The sequence below is a fragment of the Protobothrops mucrosquamatus genome, unplaced genomic scaffold (genome assembly GCF_001527695.2).
Source record: "Protobothrops mucrosquamatus isolate PMUCROS unplaced genomic scaffold, P.Mucros_1.0 scaffold659, whole genome shotgun sequence".
Taxonomy (NCBI): domain Eukaryota; kingdom Metazoa; phylum Chordata; class Lepidosauria; order Squamata; family Viperidae; genus Protobothrops; species Protobothrops mucrosquamatus.
Window position 1 is genome coordinate 64,515 of NW_015386948.1, and position 11,779 is coordinate 76,293.

The window sequence follows — 11,779 nt, forward strand, 5'->3', positions numbered from 1 at the left end:
GTGAAGTATTAATACCACTTTACAATGCCTTGGTAAGGCCACACTTAGAATACTGCATCCAGTTTTGGTCACCACGATGTAAAAAAGATGCTGAGACTCTAGAAAGAGTGCAGAGAAGAGCAACAAAGATGATTAGGGGACTGGAGGCTAAAACATATAAGGAACGGTTGCTGGAATTGGGTATGTCTAGTTTAACGAAGAAAAGGACGAGGGGGGACATGATAGCAGTGTTCCAATATCTCAGGGGCTGCCCCAAAGAAGAGGGAGTCAAGCTATTCTCCAAAGCGCCTGAAGGCAGGACAAGAAGCAATGGGTGGAAACTAAGCAAGGAGAGAAGCAACCTAGAACTAAGGAGAAACTTCCTGACAGTTAGAACAATTAACCAGTGGAACAACCTGCCTCCAGAAGCGGTGAATGGTCCAACACTGGAAGTTTTTAAGAAGAGACTGGACAGCCATTTGTCTGAAATGGTGTAGGGTTCCTGCCTGAGCAGGGGGGTTGGACTCGATGACCTCCAAGGTCCCTTCCAACTTTATTATTATTATTATTATTAACCATCCCTGGAAAGTGCTTTGAGGCAGCAGTCCCCAATCTTTCTGGGCCTGTGGTCTGGTGGGGCTGGCGGCAGAAGTGGTAGTGGCAGGGGAGACAACGGGAAGGTTTTGCACAAACGGCGGGTGTGAGTGCTCGTGTACGTGCCTGCTGCTTGCACAAGTGGAGTTCCACCTGCTCGCCTGTTGCTTACGCGGCCGGGTTCCCAATGGGCCGTGTCCCGGGGGTTGGAGACCCCTGCTCTGGAGGCTCTTGAACAGACCCCTGTATTTTATGCCAGATCTGCAATGCAGACCTGGTTGAAGAACAGCTGAGGTTAACCAGCTCCAAGGAGAACTCTGTGCCTCAAGCATCAGCTCCGCTGTGGAGTGATGCTTCCGGTTGGGCAGCACCTCCTTTTTTAAATTAAAGTTTATTACGATATAAAATACAAAGCGAAACAAAGATAATAAGGGAGAAGGGGAGGGAAAGGGGGACATGGATGCAAAGAAAGAAAGAGGCAAAGACAAAGTAGTTACTCCCTAGTTTTTTAATGCACTAAAATACAAAATAGAGTCATCACCTCAACGTTTGGCTTTACATATTTAATAAGAACCGGCATTTCTATAACAGCAGGTTAATTATCAAAACCTAACATCAAAGTTTCATTTTTTTCCTCCTGTTCCGAGCATAAAGTCCAGAAGCAGTTTCCAGCTGGTAAATACCTCCTGATGTTTATATATTAAAAAAATGCTTTTCTGAAGCCTCCATCTCCTGGTTCTAATTCTGCCTACGTAGCAGGACAAAATCAGTATTTGGCTTCGTCTATTTCCAAGCAGCCTTTGACTAATTTGAAGATGCTTCGCCTTGCCTTTACCAAGAGACTGCGAGTTGAAAGAAACACTGCAAGGCAGAGTTTTTCCCCTCCAGGAACTTCCCTTTTTCAACAAAAGATTAAAAAAAACACCCTCTGTGAGTTTTAAATCAATGAACTATATGGCTACTGTAGAGTCAACTAACAATGTCTTCTATAGGGGTGTCATTCCCTTTGAGCAGCCAGGTAAGGGGGTAAAATGTACACGGGTTTTGTTAATTTTTGACTTCAGCAGAGAATCCTAGAATCCTAGGTCTGGAAGGGACTTTGAAGGTCTTCTACTCCAGCCCTCTAGAAAGAGTACAGAGAAGAACAACAAAGATGATTAGGGGACTGGAGGCTAAAACATATAAGGAACGGCTGCTGGAATTGGGTATGTCTAGTTTAACGAAGAGAAGGACGAGGGGGGACATGATAGCAGTGTTCCAATATCTTGGGCTGCCCCAAAGAAGAGGGAGTCAAGCTATTCTCCAAAGCGCCTGAAGGCAGGACAAGAAGCGATGGATGGAAACTCATCCAGGAGACAAGCAACCTAGAACTAAGGAGAAACTTCCTGACAGTTAGAACAATTAACCAGTGGAACAACCTGCCTCCAGAAGCGGTGAATGCTCCAACACTGGAAATTTTTAAGAAGAGACTGGACAGCCATTTGTTTGAAATGGTATAGGGTTTCCTGCCTGAGCAGGGGGTTGGACTCGATGACCTCCAAGGTCCCTTCCAACTTTATTATTATTATTATTATTATTATTATTATTATTATTATTATTATTATTATTATTATTATTATTATTATTATTATTATTATTATTATTATTATTATTATTATTATTATTATTATTACTATTCCAGACAAATAGCTTTCCAATCTTTTCCCTGAGACCACTCAAGGGTGTTTTTACAGCAGGATTCCTTCTCTTTCTCTTCCTTTTTTTTTATTTTTATTTTTTATTTTTTTGCAGGGAAGAGATATTTCAAATTAGCAGAAGACAAGCTTCTCAGCTGTTTCTTAGGTTTGGGACATGTGTGTAAAAAGTAGAACCTGCCCTAAGAAAAGATGGCTTGGAATTCAGGTTCCTCCCTTCCTGTGTTTCATCACAATGCACAAAATAGCATTGTTTAATTTGGGCCAGCCCAAGATATTTTCAGTGCCTGGGCTGGAAAATTGGAACAATTGTCTTTTCCTGCAGAGGGTGCAATTCAGCACCATCATATTCCTAGACAGCTCCCAGAATTCCTCTCAGGCTGGGGAATTACAAGAGGAGAAATTATACTCTAAACAGGATCCATCCAGCTCCAGATAGGCTGGTAAAGACAGAATTTTGCCTCTGTCTGCGCCTTGTTCTAATCCCCCTTTTTCTATCTCTAGTCTTTAATCTCAGCAAAGCTTCTGTCCCGTTTATCCCTTCCGGTTCTCACCTTGTAGCATCAGCTCCTTTTAAAAACCAACAGCACCTTTGTGAATGGATCAGAGCTTCCCAAAGCCTTCATTTGCGGGGAAAAGTTACAATTATGCCATCACCAGGACGTTAATTCAGGGTGGGATGGAGGTTGATAGCAAGTCAGAAGGAGGAGGATTGTGTGGGATGATGTCTGAGTAATCCAAGGTTTGTTTACTTTTTAAAAGGAACCTGGTATTATAAAACTTGCAGAAGGAGCATGTGGCAGTGGCTCACAGCTGTGGTTTTAGCCTTGGATGGACCCTGCCATTAAGCCAGCATTCCTATCTGGAACTGGGAGTTGAAAACTGGTATTAAGTAGCAGCTGTTTTGGGGGCCACAGAAGCAAAGTCGAATGATGCAACCTTCTGCCCATGTTTCCAACTAGGGCAGGAGTAGGCAACCTTGGCTCTTTTATGACTCGTGGATGTCCCAGAATTCCTTAGCCAGGCACACATGCCTAGCTGAGGAATTCTGGGAGTTGAAGTCCACAAGTCATAAAAGGGCCATGTTTGAAGACCCCTGGTCTAGTTCCAGATGCTGGCAAAGCTACGTTTGATGTTCTGCTGAGGGATTTACAGCTGGTGTTTTTCCCAATCCAGGAACTGTGTTGAATCAGGATGATAAGGCTTAGATGCCAGCCAGAAACACACAAAAACAGCACAAAAATGACCTTTGAACAACTCACGGTCGGTGTGATAAATGAGATGGCAGAGAAGTCCAATCTGACCACCAGCTTCAAAGCTTTGGGTCAGCCCTTCAGTCTGTAGCGAATCTGTAAGCAGCCAGCAAAACTGACCTTCTTTTCTATCTGGTGCTCTTTGAGCAACACTGCCAATTTTTTCTAAGCTATCTCTTGAAAAAAAAAGAAAATTGTAATAATAAGAATTGTGGGACTAAAGAGAAAAAGGACTCCAGAGGGAAGTGAGCTATTACACAGAGCTGGCTCCAGCTATTTTTCCACACAAGGAGAAGCACGTTTTTTCAGCCGCGTTGTGTAATATTTGCTAATAATGTGATCCATTTTGCTATATGTTTTTGAACACCTGGGCTCTGCTCTATTTGTTTTCAATGACAAGAGCCAAGATATTTGATATTACCATTATATTAAAATAGTTCAAGGAAGGGGGGGGGAAGATTCAGCTGCAAGCAAACAGAGACAATCTCTTGCTCCCCCCCCCCAGTTTTCATTGTCAGAGGGATGAAAATTGTTTTAATGACTCTTTTAAAGGAGAAGAGCATTTCGAGGAATGCATTTAGGGATGAGGTGAATGTCCTGCTTTTTGCTGTCTGCTAGAGAACAGAACAGAATAACAGAGTTGGAAGGGACCTTGGGGGTCTTCTAGTCCAACCCCCTGCTCAAACAGGAGACTCCATACCATGTCAGACAAATGGTTGTCTAATTTCTCCTTAAAACCCTCCAGTGTTGGAAGACCCACAACTTCTGCAGACAAGCTGTTCTGTTGATTGATTGTTCTGACTGTCGGCAAATTTCTCCTCAATTCCAGCTATTTTTGCCTTCCTTTCTTCCGCACAATCCCAAGAGAAGAAATCAGACGAGAAGTTTTCCGTGGATTTTTTCCAGTCACAGTGCTACTTTTGCCATTAATGGGGAGTCCAAGCTCTGAGAATTATTGGAGATGTTCTCCTTCGGGAGGATAAATGTGAGACAATCGCCTACCCTGTTTCTCTGGCCATAAATTTAGTGGAGAATGCTGAAAGAAGATGTTTTATGTATAGTGAATGAGGTTTAGTCATGAAGTTGTTGAAAGAAAGCTTAAATCTGATCTGTCAGTCAAATCTGACCTGTCAATCTAGATAATGAGTCAAAACTATCAGAGCCAGTAAAAATAAAATCCTGAGCAACTAATCAAGTTTGCTCTCAGGTGGGCTTTTAAAAACAGGAGAGCATCTTCCTCTCCTCTCCTCTCCTTTCCTTCCCTTCTTCATCCTTTCCTTTCCTTTCCTTTCCTTTCCTTTCCTTTCCTTTCCTTTCCTTTCCTTTCCTTTCCTTTCCTTTCCTTTCCTCTCTCCTCCTCTCCTCTCCTCCTTTCCTTTCCTTTCCTCTCCTCTCCTTTCCTTTCCTTTCCTTCCCTTCTTCATTCTTTCCTTTCCTTTCCTTTCCTTTCCTTTCCTCTCCTCTCCTTTCCTTTCCTTTTTCCCTTTCCTTCCCTTCCCTTCCCATCCCCGTCTCCTCCCCTCCCCTCGTCTCTCTTTCCCTCCCCTTCCCCCCACCTTTTGAGGTTTTTCAAATGATGAAAACATCACCTTGCTTTCTTGACAGAAGCTCCATAGGTGTGTGTGCAATGGGACAATAAGTGGAGCTATCATTAGATATTTTAAAGAAGAGATTGGACAGCCACTTGTCTGAAATAGTGTAGGGTCTCCTGCGTATGCAGGGGATTGGATGAGAAGATCTCCAAGGCCCCTTCCAACGCTGTATACCCCTTCCAACGTCCCAATCAATATGCTCCCTGGGATTTATTGGTGGTTGCCTCTTCAAGTTCTAACCAGGTTCGCCCCTGTTGAATTTTTTGAGCCAATGAAAAAGCACGACCAAGTAGATCTGATCATCTGGAATGGCACAATGCATCTATGACCATGGCTGATCTTTGGCTGATGCAGGACTTGGAAAAGTAGCTGGAACAAACAAACGTCACCCCCGGCAGTTTACTTTTACATAACTGTGGTCTTCCATGATGCCTGGATTTCTGGAGCACTTCCTTCTAAATAATTATTTCTGAGCCAGCTCATTTCTTGGCTGTTTCTTATTTTGCAGAAAGCAGTAAAGGCTTGTTCTTTCTCTCACCACAGCTTTTACAGTCGGGACACCAACCACTGAGATGACATTTATGGGCTCTGAGTTACAGCTCAGCTGGAAGGAACAGTGCATTCGCATTTGTTCTCTTGTTGCTCTGGGTTCTGATTTTAATTGTATTTTATTCCTGGCTTTATTGTACTTTAATTGTGTTATTTATGACCGAAGCTGTTTGGGGAAGCAGTTTGATTACCAAATGAGATAGAAATCGAAGATGGCAATAATAATAATGCTAATACATAAAGGCAAATATATAAATGTTCCTTGGAGAAGTATCGGCTTTGACATTTTCTTTCTCTCTCCGTGGAGATTGGATGTTTTTAGGGCCCCAACAGCTTTTTGGAATGTGCATTGGAGAAGCTATTTTAGAACTTCATGGATGAACCTAGTGAACTCTGGGCAGAAAATCCTACTAGTAGCCAGGAATAGAATCCAAAACGGCATTCCTTAAAATGGATATAATTTGCTTTTCAGAAAGGAGAATAGCTCTACTTATTTCATTGTTCCAGCTTCAGGTTATTGATTATTCACCTTGGGGACCTCATAAGAAGAAGCTTCTTTGGGTTTTTTTTTATATTTCTATGAAGTACTCAAATGCTGGGGCCCAGCACTACTATGGCTGTTGAAGCAGGCCATTATAGAACAGAACAGAACAGAACAGAACAGAACGGAACGGAACAGAATAGAATTGTTTAATGGCCAAGTGTGAATGGACACACAAGGAATTTGTCTCTGGTGCAGAAGCTCTCGGTGTACAGTACATACAAACAGCAAGTAATAGGTCATAGGTCACAAATCGTAAGAAGAGAATTCAATCAGATCAGGGGTTCTCAATCTTGGCCACTTTAAGTCTTGTGGACTTCAACTTCCAGAATTCCCCAGCCAGCACAAACAAGCAAAGCCCCATCCGTGGGATGCAGGCAGCACACAAAACCACGCCCCCTCCGGTCCGCGGAAAAACGTCTCTCCATGTAACTGGTCCCTGGTGCCCAAAAGGTTGGGGACCTCTGATCTAAGATGTAGTTCATGTTTATCTCTCTATATAGCTGGCATTCCAATAATATATGTACTATGTCCTCAATCACGAATGGTAAATATAACCAGAAACCTATTTAGCCCAAGGAATTCTCCTGTGCCTCTACCTTAGAGCACGTTTTTCTAAGGTGTGGATTCTACAAACAACTGCACTCCCAACTAATCCAACCCTTAATAGATAGACTGCCCGGCCCTTAGCAACTCTCCTAAAAGATTAAGTCACCTGAAAGCATTTATACAATTGTTAAATTCTCTGCTCAGGCTATACGGCTGTGCTACATTCCATCCAACCGGGTTATTCGCCCAGTTGACACCATTCAGCTCATATTGGGTTCGGTGGCTTGAATTTCTAATGATCTGATCTTGAATTGCAATAAATCATCTCTGTTGGAGGTTGCCCGGAATCTGACCCACGCAGCTGCCTAGTGTAGCCAACAGACCTCAGCACTGCTTATTTTACAATTCCAGATGTCTCGTAATGTGCAGCTGAACAGCCACTCTGAGGAAGTGGCGGCGGCAGGGGACTGGGTGGGCTGAAGTACTTATTATTTTCTTCCTTCCTGCCACTCTTCGACCTCCAATTATTTCTGGGTAGTCTGGAGCTTAGGAGGGGACGAGAAGAGGTTCCCAAGTCAAGAAAGCAACAGTAGTTGTAGAATTCTGGAAGTCTCTCCCCGACTGTTCCAGCCGCACACCCTTCCCGTGGTCCGTGCCCCACCTGGCTTTGTGTTGCCATCCTGTTCTGTTTGTGCACAAGCCACGCCGTGTATAATACAGGAAGTGTCGGCAGCTGGCTGGAAATGTTTACTTGGAGATGGAATGGGCTGTCCAGCCGTGAACTGCCTCGATGTTTACTTCAGCTTAAGTTCTGTGTTGTAATGTTAGGCTTTCCTTGTCTGTTCTAGCTAGTTTAGCCTGGGGCCTCAGAAAGAGAGAGAGAGAAGCAATTTTGCTTCTCAAGAGGTATGTGGAACTAATATGTCCATGGCCTTCTCCGGGCCAATCAACCCAGTTTTCTTTAAAAATGAGATTATCCACCCCCCCCCCCCAGGGTTCTCATCTCTGCTGCTTTTAAATATTTTTGAGAGTGACTCTCTGCAGAAAATGGCAGAGAAAAGATTGCAGGTCGTAAGAGAAGTCTTCCTGCTTTGTGGTTGTCCATCTTTCAATTTCTGTCCCCGAAATTGCTCTTTCATACAAACTTTGGCTGCTTGCGTACTGGGAGTGAGAAAAAAAGCACTTGCAAGGGAACTGATTTGTGTGTGTGTGTGCCCATGCGTCAGATTGCGGGTGAAAAGGCTCTCTCCATGCAGAATGGGACAACTCACCACAACCAACTTGCCATGGCCAGCTTGCCATAGAACAACTCACTGTGGGACAATTCAACATTTCATTCTTTTTTTTTTTTTTTCAATATAAAATTTTATTATTTTTCATCATAAAAAAAGAAATCACAAATGCTACACAATGCTATATAAAAAACCCCCCACCCCCCCGGACTTCCCAATCCTAATCCCAGGATAATATTCAGATATAAGTAAACAAATATTAGTATCTCTAACTCCACAAAGTATATTATTCTACATGAGTAGGTAAAATATATAAAAGAAANCATATTAATAAAAATTGTTCATTTGAGTAATTCTTCAAATAAGCCGAAATCTTTGCCATTTCAGCAAGGTACGAAACTTTCAATCTCCAGTCTTCCATTGTAGGTAAAATTTTACTCTTCCAATTTTGAGCTATCAACAAACGGGCAGCAGTTAAGCAATATAACATCAAATTCGTTTCTTTTACATCCAAATTTTGTGAAATACCTAGGAGAAACAACTGAGGAGAGAAGGTAATTCTTCTTTTGAAAATTTGCTGTAAGTTCCACCACAATTTTATCCAAAAGGCCTTAATAACCTTGCAAGTCCACCACACATAGAAAAAAGTTGCATCTTGTTGTCCACACCTCCAACACTTGGATTCATAATTCTCATAAATGCGAGACATAGTTGCAGGATCCATGTGCCATCTGTAAAACATTTTATAGAAATTCTCACGTAGATTTTGAGCTTGCGTAAACTTCACATTTCTCACCCAGATCAGCTCCCAAGTATCCATAGATATTGTTTCTCCTATATTTTGGGCCCATTTGATCATACAATCTTTAACTAACTCAGTTTCATTCTTTTTTTTATTATTAAATAGTTTTTATTACCATTTTCCTTTATACAACTCTAATACATATTCAGCAGACGGTGTCATTTTTATATACTTCGGATCAACATTCTATACAATATATATACACTATATACATTCAATATCTAATTCACAATAGCCTTATGTATATTTCCAATTTTTGTTTCTATTATCTATCCATGTATACCATTTTCCCCAAACCGCATAAAATTCCAAATCGTCTTTTTCTTTTAGTTCTAAAGTGAGTTTATCCATTTCGGCACATTCATATATCTTCTGAATGATCAATCCCTCTGGGGGTATATTGCGTTCCTTCCAGTATTGTGCGAATGCAATTCTTGCCGCAGTTAATAGGTGTAGAATCAAATATCTTATTTTCCTGTCCAATTTCTTTTTAAGTATTCCCAGGAGAAATGTTTCCGGGTTTAGTTCTATTTGGCATTTTGTTAACTCGTGTAGCCACCCTTGTATCTTAGTCCAGTATTTTTTCGCTTTGGGACACGACCGCCAAGCATGAAAGAAGGTACCTTGACGATGGTTACATTTCCAACATTTCAATTCAATGCTTTAAAATAATTTTTTAAAAAATATTTTAATTTTTTTATTGTTCACGTTTCATTTTGTCCCTCCCTTGGCATTCTTTCTTTAACGATTCTATTCCACTCTTTCTACACGAGTTATTAGTGAGATTCTTGTCCTGCAGAGAATTGGCCACGGCAAGCTGTCGTAGACCCCAATCCAGAACGGGACACAATGTCACTCTGGGTTCTAAAATTTAGAGCTACAACTGAAACGGACCAGCTGAGAATTTTAACTTAACAGTGACATGTTTTCTCAGAGTGCACAGAGAGACTTCCATTTTCTGTCTCTTCCTCAAAGCGATTTCAGTCTGTGACATTTTCTGCTTGACATCGTGACAGGGCAGCCAAGAATCCTGTCTTTAGATTATGTTTATTTTCATTGCTCTGCAAACTATTTCATGATGGGCAGAGGGAAGCAGCAGGGGAGGATTCTCCAAGGACTTCATTGAGAGGAGGTCAAGTATTTTCAGATAAAGCACTTTTTTTAAAAAAACAATAAAGACCTCTAGGGGCTCTGGGGACTGAATAATAACCCTAGGGACAAGACCCCTGCATTTCAGTGGTTTTTTTCCACATATTAAAAGTTTTACATATACTGCAATATCCTTTGCAGTAGTATATGGGTCATTGCAACGAAAGCTTCGTTTTGCATAATACAAGATATCAAATAACAGAGTTGGAAGGGATTTTAGAAGGCTTCATGTCTTGTGAGCACCCACAATTTCTGGAGGCAAGCCGTTCCATTGATTATTCCCATGTCAGGAAATTTCTTCTTATTTCAAGATATGTCTCTTGTATTTGAGGGGCTGCCACAAAGAACAGGGGGTCACATTATTCACCAAAGCACCAGAGGGCAGGACAAGAAACAATGGTTGGAAACTGTTCAAAGAGAGAAGCAATTTGGAATTAAGGAGAAACTTCCTAACAAGTGACGACAATTAACCAGTGGAACAGCTTGCCTCCAGAAATCGTGGGTGCTCCATCACTGGAGATTTTCAATAAGAGACTGGACAGTCACTTGGCTGAGATGGTATAGGTTCTCCTGCTTGAGCAGGGGGCTGGACTAGAAGACCTCCAAGATCCCTTCCAATTCTATTCTATTCTATTCTATTCTATTCTATTCTATTCTATTCTATTCTATTCTATTCTATTCTGTTCTTTAATGATCTTCCATCCGTTATTTCTTGTACTGCCTTCAGATGTTTTGGAGCATAAGTCAATCCGTTTTTTTTCTATTTCTTTTGCCCAAGGCAGGACTAGAACTAACACTCTTCTGCTTTCTAGTCTTGAACAAAATATCAAACTGGCTGGGTTTTTTTTTAACCAACTATTGCTATTTTAACCAGTCTGACGGTTGTGCTATGGCATTTGCAGGCTGACCCGAACATCATCCTCTTGAATTAGGATCTTCAGGCAAAGTAGTGGCATTTTGACAGGCAAATATTTACGTGTCCACAGAAATATGTGTGTTTTAGAGTACGGTGAGGATGACAGTATTTTTTCACATTCTAGGAATCTGTCAGGGTTTTGGAATGAGATCTCAACCCTTAAAATCCCTGTCTGATTGCCATGTTAATCAATAAATATAGTCCTGGTCATCAACTAAGGCTTTGATGTTGCGCTGTGTTTATAGAAGACATTTCTGAACATTTTGAGAAGAGATATTGGAGAATTCCCACTCGGCTGTCCCTGCCTGGTTCTCACCCCCTTTTCTTCCTCTTCTTTGTAATGAGAGATGCTTAGATAGCATATTATGGCATTCATGGGAATTATCCTTCCCGTAACGGGATTCATCAAGATCCCAACTGTATTTCCTGGCTAGTGTTTCAGTGCTTTGAGCAAACGCCCATTCTGAGAACAGAATGAACTGAAGCAATGTCTGGGCCAGGCCGGTTCCATCTTGCACTGCCTGGCAAACAGACAGGGACACGTATTTTTGGGTTGGGTAAGAATCTACCCTACCCCATAACAGTCAGAGAGGGAGAGCGAAAACATATGAAGCTAAAACATATGAAGAAGGGTTGCAGGAACCGGGAATATCTAGTCTGCTGAAAAGAAAGACGAGGGGTAACATGATAGCAGTGTTCCAATATTTGAGGGGCTGCCACAAAGAAGGGTGTGTATGTGTGTCATCCTATTTTCCAGAACACCAGAAGGCAAGACAAGAAACAATGGATGGAAACTAATCAAGGAGACAAGCAACCTAGAACTAAGGAGACATTTCCTAAAACAGTGAGAACAATTAACCAGTGGACTGGCTTGCCTTCAGATAACAACAACAACAACAACAACAACAACAACAACAACAACAATAATA